This window comes from Schistocerca piceifrons, chromosome 3, assembly GCF_021461385.2.
Source record: "Schistocerca piceifrons isolate TAMUIC-IGC-003096 chromosome 3, iqSchPice1.1, whole genome shotgun sequence".
Lineage (NCBI taxonomy): Eukaryota > Metazoa > Arthropoda > Insecta > Orthoptera > Acrididae > Schistocerca > Schistocerca piceifrons.
Genome location: NC_060140.1, coordinates 140269145 through 140278027, shown reverse-complemented (window position 1 = coordinate 140278027; position 8883 = coordinate 140269145). Strand labels below are relative to the sequence as shown.

General features: G+C 41.5%; 1 pseudogene; it reads left to right on the top strand.

The window, feature by feature from the left end:
* The first annotated feature begins 8554 nt into the window (after positions 1 to 8554).
* Positions 8555 to 8672, top strand: LOC124790606 (annotated as a pseudogene).
* The last annotated feature ends 211 nt before the right edge of the window (positions 8673 to 8883 follow it).

Genomic DNA, 8883 nt, shown 5'->3' with positions numbered 1-8883 from the left:
CGAGGAAAATGCAGCTTTGAACTCCCCACTCCAACACTCACACCCCACCGGTCAAAATTTTTTGTATGTTGATCATGATTCTCCCTCCTAGCACTGCACAGAAATTTACGACTATTCGGTTTTATTTCCCCTAATAGACCTCCACTGGTCTTGGTTGACTTCAGCGTGCCCAAGGGAAGTGTTTTGCGACCATTGCTCTTTATGATGCATATAAATCTCAGTGTAGACTTTATTAATATTATCCTTTTACTTAATTAAATTGATGTTATCTGTTACAAAATACTGTCTGAAAAAAGCTGCACAATTATGTCACAATTTCACATGATTTCAATGTTGTGCAAATTTTGTAATGCTCTTTAATATTCAGAAATGAAAAGTTTTGAGCGCCATCAATGTCAGAGATTTTCATTTTTAATAAGTCTGTTCATAAAAGTACTTGGGGGATAACAATCACATAGTTTCAGTCGTAGGTAAAGCGGAGGGCACATTTCGAGCCATTAGTATAGCGGTACAATGCAATTAGTTAACAAAGGAGACTGTTACAAAACACACATGCCACCCACCATACAATGTTACGCAAACATTTTGACGAATTTGAAATAGAACTACGAGGTGAAATGAAAGTGAACGAAGGTGAATAACACATGAGGTTTTTGAAACAGCCATGGATTACTGAAAAACATGAACTGGCAGAAGATTCAGAATAGATGCCAGTTATCCCGTGAAAAGTTTCTGAGTAATTTCAAGAACAAGAATTGAGGAATCTAGGAATACAACACCTTAAGGATCGCTTCCGCGGGGATCGTGGAGATAAGAGAGTGCTAATAACAGTGCACTCGGAGCCACTTTAGCTTTCTTATTATGCTCCATTCGCAAGCAAACTGAACACGAAAAAAACCAAAAATGTGGTAGAAGTAAAGTCCGCCCACATGCTGGTCACGGTGACTTGCAGAGTACAAATGTAGATATAGATTCCTTAATTATATTTGTACGCGATTCTCTTTACCACAAAGGTTGTTGTCAAGTGTATTTTTCTACGTAAGTAATAAACGTAAGTAATACAGGCCAGTTCCTCAAGCTGAATGTGATAACACCGGCAACCAAATTAACCTTTTTTGTGTTAAATGGAAACTGAAAGCCTATTTATATGGAGTTTTGTCTGCCGACGTTAAATCTGTTAACGGTTTTTTCTATTAGGCATGGATTTTTGACACGTACATTTCAATTCAATGAAATTATATATTTATTTAGTGCCAAAAAACTTACATTTTTCTGTATAGCGCCTAGAATGCGCATTTCTGTGATTTTCTGCGGTGGTGATTGAAGATAAAAATTCAACTTCACAAGAGGTTAATTAACTGTATTTTTCGTCCCAACAGTGAGAGTTTCTCTCTGTGGCCATTGTTTCCGAATGTAGTGATCTTTTCTGTTCCTGTTGTCCCACTTACAAACGAAAAAACAGAACCTTGTACTTCCTAGAAGCAGGGCTATCATCTTCAGATCGTCACATATATGCCTTTCATAGGTATCATATTTTTTACTGTTCAGCACAAACTTCATGTTGTCATTTAATTTCTTCATATATGTAATATGTGCACGAGGTTTCGAAGCATATTGACTGCTATCGTGCAGAAACACTGCTTTGAAATTAATCTTAAAACAATCAATGAGAAGTCGCCTTTCATTGTGTTTGTGAGGTTTCCCCATTACTTCAAATAAACTCTCTACATCATGACAATACACCAAGTTATCTTCCTGGGAGATAAGATACTTAACCTTGCATTTTTATCCAGAACATTCCATCCTGTCATCCGTGAAACCACAATCTCATCTCCTTTTTTGATAAGAGAGCATCATGAACCAGATCGTTTAATTCAGACTGTGTAATCATATGAGGTTCAGTTGAAATGTTTGTTGGAAAAACTATGAATCCTGTCTTTAACTTCCACAATGCAGCTCAGCCTCGGAAAATTCATCATCCTCGGTCTCATCAATATCTGTACTCCACGTTTCTGGTCTGTGAGGAATGGCCAGACTAGACCTGTCAGGCGCAGGTTTTCTAGCTGAAGAATGATCAGGATACGGGACATTGTGCACAGCCTTCACTGTTACTCCAAAGATCTCTGTAATGCATAAGTAGCAGTCTACTGTGTGGCTCTGTAGCCCTCTTCAAACCATGGGAACACCAAATTGCATGTGACGAGATCCGGTTTTCAGGCGTCCACTTAACAGCGACACACATGAAATACAACAAATGTATGGGGCCCAGAATTTATCCTGCTCGCCTGTTCTACAGCCACAAAAAAAGTTTATATCATTTTCTTATCAGCTGGGTTATAACTCTCTTCTGAGGTTTAAACGTTACCTCTCCACTGTCGTAACAAAAACTGTTTGGGTGGTTAACACACGCATGGGGTATGCTAACAAACTATATACGATCACAAAACAACAAAAATCTGGGGAGTCATCAATCACACTTCTTAACAAAGTTTATAGAATGTCAAACATAGAAGGTTTTTATTTACACTGACATAAGAGTCTGGTTAAATATTCTTGTAGAGGGAAGATATTATTTCAGTAAAGTGGTACTTGAAAATAACAGAAACAAATGTTAGTATGCAATAATAAATAATTTAGCTTCAAATAACAGAAGGAAATGTTAGTATGCAATAATAAGTAAATTAGCTTCAAATATATTCACATTATGACAGTAACTGGAGCCCAATTGGGAGATTATGACTTAATATTCAGAATTAGCAAACTAAACGGATTACAAAAAATAGAGAAATTCTAACGTCATATTAAGAATCAGCAGACCAAAATACACAACAATTTGTGAAAATTTGTCTTTTAACAAAATCAATGTTTCTCAGTGTAATAAACCCCATCAGCATATAAGAGCGTCCCAATGTGGGCCTATCAATTTCTCACAGAGCCTACAAATAGTGATAAGCTTAGCTGATTATAAAAAGACATTACACATCGGCAACAAGGCCAGGGACGTTACATCCTTGTCACCGTTTCTAGTAATTGCTAAGGACACTAATGAACTTTTTAATGCGACCCTCTGATGAAAATAAAACTACGATTCCTGTTTAATTGCGATATGGAAGTTTTTAACTGACCTGACCATAATGCCGTTCCGCTGTCCCGAGATAGTGAAATTCCAATAATTGTTAGTCTCAAAATTAACATTTCAACTATTTCAACTGACATAGATATGACAATCAAGTCATATTAATTAAATTAGTACATTTGAATACAGAATAGCAGGGAAAATACCTCTCATCGTTGTTTGTTTCAAACTACCAAATTCATAAAATTCACTCTGCGTAATACAGCGAATTTCCTGTCATTAACTGTCAAGTTCAGTAATATAACTATATAAAAATAGGCTATTTATAAATGAAGTATGAGAGTTCTGATTCGAATGTACTAGTAACTACGTTGTCGTACACTGATTTTTTCCATTATGACAATAGTTTACGACACTAGAAATTCTATAGTTTCAAAAAACAGCGTTACTATTTCTCTGTTCTCCGTCTTATCATTTCGCAATGGTGTTTCTTCTTATCCGTCCACAATGGTAGCTGAGTGCTCAAAGCTTCTCACTGCCACGCGGAGGACCTGGGTTCAGTTCCCCGAACTGCCACGTATTTTTCTTTGGTTGGAGGACGAAAAGCACTCAGCTTAGTGAGGGCAGTTGGGGAGGTACTTCACTGAGAAGTAGCTCGAAAGTCTAAAAACTGAAAACGGCTGGAAGAGCAATGTGCTGGTCCCATGCACCTGCATACTACGTCCAAATGACACCGTGGAGCCGAGAATTGCACTGTGGCCGGTCAACATCGCATCATGGTTTGGGCGTGAGATCGCGGAGCTATTCGGTTGGTGGTTCGTACCGTTTCTCCGTAAGTTACACAAGAGATAATACAACAGAGACTTTATTCATGAATAATATATTATCCTTCACTATCTGCAACAGTCTGCCAACGCTGGGGTAAACTTCGAATGCGAGACTTTTGAAATGACGTGGTTTTGAGGCGAAGAACACGTCGAACCATCCCCGGAGGTCATTTTCGTCCGAAAAGGAAATTCCTTGAAAGTTATTCCATAGAGAGTGGAAAATGTGAAAATCTGAGGGCGCAGGATCAGGTGCAGAAGGTGGGTGCGGAATAAAATCCCACAGCAATTCCTGTGTGGTGTTTTTTGTCAGTCGCGCAGAATGCGGGCGGGCATTATGGTGGAGTATCACCACTTCACGCAGTCTTCCCGGTCGTTGTTCTTGGACTGAGTCTGAAAGACGTCTCCGTTGTTGACAATAAGTGTCAGCAGCGATGGTTGGACCCCGGGGAAGCAATTCGTACTACGCGACACCGTCGCTGTTCCACTAGATGCATAACACTGTCTTCTGTGGATGCACACAGGCCTTTGTACTGGGAGTTGCTCATTGTCTGGTCTCAACTATTCCTTTCTTTTCTTTATCTTAGCTTAAAGACACCATTTCTCTTCACCAATAATGGTAGATTGTAGGAATGGTCGGTGCCGTTCACGATCCAATTCATGAATGCGAACTAACATCCCTAAGATGTTCGGGGTCACCTGCGGTTCCTCTTCGTCGAAATGTCGTGGCTCAAACTTGTCTAGGGGTTGAACCGCACGTATCGCATTACACGCCCTAAATTAGACACTTGTGACCCTTTGGTTAAATTGTCTGGCTGATGGCAAGTTTGCGAAATATAAAGTTAATATAGCATATAATAACAGTAATAATAATATCGGGAAATAAATTAACGACCCATAAATGATGTAGGCCACACAGTTGCGATTTGGTTAGGATAATGTTCGTTCAGAAAGAAAACTAATCGCGAAAGTGGTCGTATTTAGAGTTACTGTTACTCTCGAGTGCATATCCATTTGACACAGTTCGATCATTCACATTCTCATCACGAAACGCAATACACCACCTCGATATTTACATGAAAAAAATAGAGTTTGTTTCAGGCGCGCGACTGCTCACCGCTCACAGACTAAATCCCGCGAAATTTTCTAAGTCGTTTCACTTCATAGCTGTCTACAGATCGACTGCCCGCTTTCGCGTCTCAATCCGAACTGTACCCTTTGGTGACTCCAGCCAATCTGTCCACTTCCGCGTCAGCACCAGCACTGTCTCCGCCTGTCCTTGGCCTCGTTTCCCGCGCGCCAAACCTCATCGCCCAACTGATTAGGTCAGTTCTCTTTCCTGAAGCCATCCATCTGATTGGCTACAGCTTGTTCTACATTATTTTACATTTCAACATATTTAAATAATCAAAGCATGACCACTTTCACGTTCTAAATAAAGTAACAATTATATCCATTACATAAAAACGTTAAATTGTTTTACATAAAACCAATACAATTTCCCTCTTAACATTGAATGTCACGGTCAGTAGCCTTCCACCAATGTGCTTTCTTCTAAATAAAGAACAAAAGTAACTATTATGCGCTACACTTTACAACAATTATTCAGTGACCTAATGATTCAATAAGGTGTCATGCAGTCATCGTTCAATGTGTTCTGTGTGGAGGAAATGATGATCTGATGCTTAACTGAAAATACTGATAACTTAAATTTACTGTATCTTTTAAGCAAATGATGTTACAGAGTTCATATGTAGAACATTTGTCATTTTAAGGATGCGTTTCTATATGAAATGCCGATCGTTACGATCGCCAGAGGCTTTCATATTTTAGCATTCAGGTCTTTGTTACAAAACTCGTTAATTCTACTTTAACAGTAAATCCTAAACTATTATAGATACGATCAATATTCAGATTTTGTTGGGATCACCATGAAAATTTATGGAGGATGGCGGATTAAAATTACTGTGGCTTCATTCCCACAATTACTACAGAATTAAATAGTTTCCATAAATGTTTCCCTTTGTGGCCGATCTTAGGTCTACCATATTTAACAGTGCCAAAAAAGCCTTCTACTGGGTTACCCCATGAGGTAGGTTTTCGTCTGTCTCACTCGTACACTACAAAGCTTAGGCCTCAATAGACAACTGACGCCTGTGAGTTTTTCCATCTCGTGGTGAACCTACGCCCTTTGTGGCACACAATCCTGGGCGACAGGGTTCGTTTCACAATTCCTGAACACTGACTCTTTCGGCCACATACTTAAATGAGAGCGAAATGCTCGTTAACTCACATGACGAGCAATCAGGGATGCTCATATGGCCACTGGCTGATTCTTATGGTTTTGCCTTAGAGCGTGCCGTAATCATGGACCCGATTTTTGAACCTTCTCCGTTTCGTGCAAATGTCGCCTGATAGTGGAATGATGGTACTTCATCGCATTTGCCAGTTCTATAGGGCACTGAAGTGCATCATTGTGAACTGATCTGTTTAAACGATCTTCATCAAACCCCTTAGTTGTTCCTGAACGTCGAGGTCGTAATGTCAAAACGACACTCCTTAAAACGAGAAAACCATTTACTAGCTGTGCTCCGTCCAGTGCCATTATCCCGGTACACGACGCAAATGTTTTTGGCTGCCCTCACTGCTGTCACTCTTCTATTAAATTGAAACAGAAGAATGTGTCGGAAAAGTTCCGGTTTCTTTACTTGGCACTCCATTTTCCAGTGTGCACAGGTCCACTCACAACCTCCAAATTAGTATGTGACGAATGTAAACTCAAATACCAACAGTGAATTAGAAATAGAAAATGATAGTTGATGTATAAAGCCATAGCAACCGGAACACCAACATGCAAAAGAAAAACGCTACGAACTTATGCACCAACCTAATACTTTTGTTTCCGTTTCGCCACATGTAATGAATTCCTCATCATTTTGTATTATCGTACGTATATTTTGAGTGTGATTTGATTTTTTAAACATTCCCTGTGTTGGAACAACTTTCGATTCTGCTGATGGGGTCGACTACCGCCTCCACCACTACCACCACCATCACTACCACCACCACCACTAACACCCACTACCATCAATCACCATCACCATCACTATCATCATTACGATCGCCTTGTACAGTTTCCTGCCACTGACAGATTCACCTCAAAACACAAGCATTTCAGGTGTTTCCATCTTTTCCGTCCTTCCGACCATCTCTCAGTACGGCTCGCACCCAGTGCTGAATTCAGCGAGGGAGCGGGGGAGAGGAGAGGGCGGGGGGAGATCCGTTTATTTTGCTGTGGACACCAACTCGTACGTAGCACTCAATGCATGCCTGTTGCACGAGTTGTTTTACAATTCCTATTACAGACTGATATCGGTTTGTAGCACACCCGGGCGGTAGTTATGTATGCACAAATACTCCATAAGCACAGGAGCGGGGGCTGGACATTTAACTACAGCGTGCCTTAGCCACACGTGCCTGATTTTCCCGTGGCGGTTGCTCTCATCTCCTTGCACTGCCTGCTTCGATGTGTCATGTAATAATTATTATCTAACGGGGTGCGGAGCCATTCACACAAACAATGCCACCCTAGTCTGATAGAATTCAATATATTCTGTTAAACTGTTAAACACACACACACACACACACACACACACACACACCACATATACACAGCGTTGGGCTAAACCGTACACAATTAACATTGTTCCACAATTCACGTAATCGGCAGTTGCATTCCAACCACGTAATCCTTTGTGACGTACTAAAGTTCTTGCTGAAGTAATTTTATCCAATTCAGATACGTGCAACGCAGAACAAACATGAAATTCTCTGTTCAAAAGGTGCTATATAAGCCGACGAAAATCACGGCTTTTCCAGTTAGTGGTGAAGCACTAAGGAATTCCTTTGTTCATTATACGATCGTACGAGCCACTGAATCGACGCGGCTGCTTCAAAAAGTCATTGAGTGATATCCAAACGAGGAAGTAGCTACGCTCGTGATAAGCAGTCCAACCATACATGTTTCTGACACATGGCACTCATAATTAGAGAGAATCACGTACACGATATGTTCCCGTAACCGCCCGGCGCGGTTGACTATTGACCTCCCGTCGCGGTACACGAGAACGGAAATCGTCACCTTTTAGATAAACATTAATACTGATACGTAGCCGGCCAAAGTGGCCGAGCGGTTCTAGGCGCTACGGTCTGGAACCGCGCGACCGCTACGGTCGCAGGTTCGAATCCTGCCTCGGGCATGGATATATGTGATTTCCTTAGGCTAGTTAGGTTTAAGTAGTTCTAAGTTCTAGGGGACTGATGACCTCAGAAGTCCCATAGTGCTCTGAGCCGTTTGAACCATTTGAACTGATACGTGAACACATGGTAAACATTTTAATTACATCACAACAACTTGAGAAAAGCGTGCGGCAGGAAACTGCACCATGTCCGTACTCCACAGTAATTAAGCTACGGCAGAACGAGATGGCGCAGTTGTTAGCACACTGGACCCGGATTCGGGAGGATGACAATTCACCCGCGTCCGGTCATTCTGATTTAAGTTTTCCGTGATTTCCCTAAATCGTTTCGGGCAATTCCTGGGATAGTTCCTTTGAAAAGGAACGGTCGATTTTGTTCCCCATCCTTACCTAATGCCAACGGCCTTGCCGCAGTGGTAACACCGGTTCCCGTCAGATCACAGAAGTTAAGCGCTGTCGGGCTGGGCTAGCACTTGGATGGGTGACCATCTGGTCTACCGAGCGTTGTTGGCAACCGGGGTGCACTCAGCCCTTGTGACGCAAACCGAGGAGCTACTTGATTCAGAAGTAGCGGCTCCGGTCTCGTAAACTGACATACGGCCGGGAGACCGGTCTGCTGACCACATGCCCCTCCATATCTGCACCTCTTAAAGCCTGTGGTCTGAGGATGACACGGCGGTCGGTCGGTACCCTTGGGCCTTCCAAGGCCTGTTCGGACGTAGTT